Source organism: Theobroma umbraticum, unplaced genomic scaffold, assembly GCF_002168275.2.
Source record: "Theobroma umbraticum cultivar Fairchild unplaced genomic scaffold, ASM216827v3 scaffold_81.0, whole genome shotgun sequence".
NCBI classification, from domain to species: Eukaryota; Viridiplantae; Streptophyta; class Magnoliopsida; order Malvales; family Malvaceae; genus Theobroma; species Theobroma umbraticum.
The window spans coordinates 6,055,587-6,055,960 of NW_018397268.1; positions in this window are offsets into that span (position 1 = coordinate 6,055,587).

Genomic DNA, 374 nt, shown 5'->3' on the forward strand with positions numbered 1-374 from the left:
ATATTTGCTCCTTTTCTTTTTCAAGGATTTTATCTTTGGAACCGATTTGTTTCCACGCTTCAGGCGCACCTTGTCCTACGGGGACATCAATGCTAATAGGAGCATTTGCAGCTGGTATATAAGATTTTGTTATTCTTTTAGGTCAGTAAATACGTTTGGTAACTGATTTACTATATTTAGCAAAATAATAATCTTTTGAACTTCAAGTTCATTTTGATTTTTGCGAGGATCAAAACTAGATAATGATATTCATTTTACAAAATTTTCTTTTGTAGTTGCTTATTTCCCCCCCACCCCCTGATGTTAGAAAAATTATTTCATCAATATGACAATTGACAAACTTTGTCATGAATAAATCTCCTATTGATAATTTT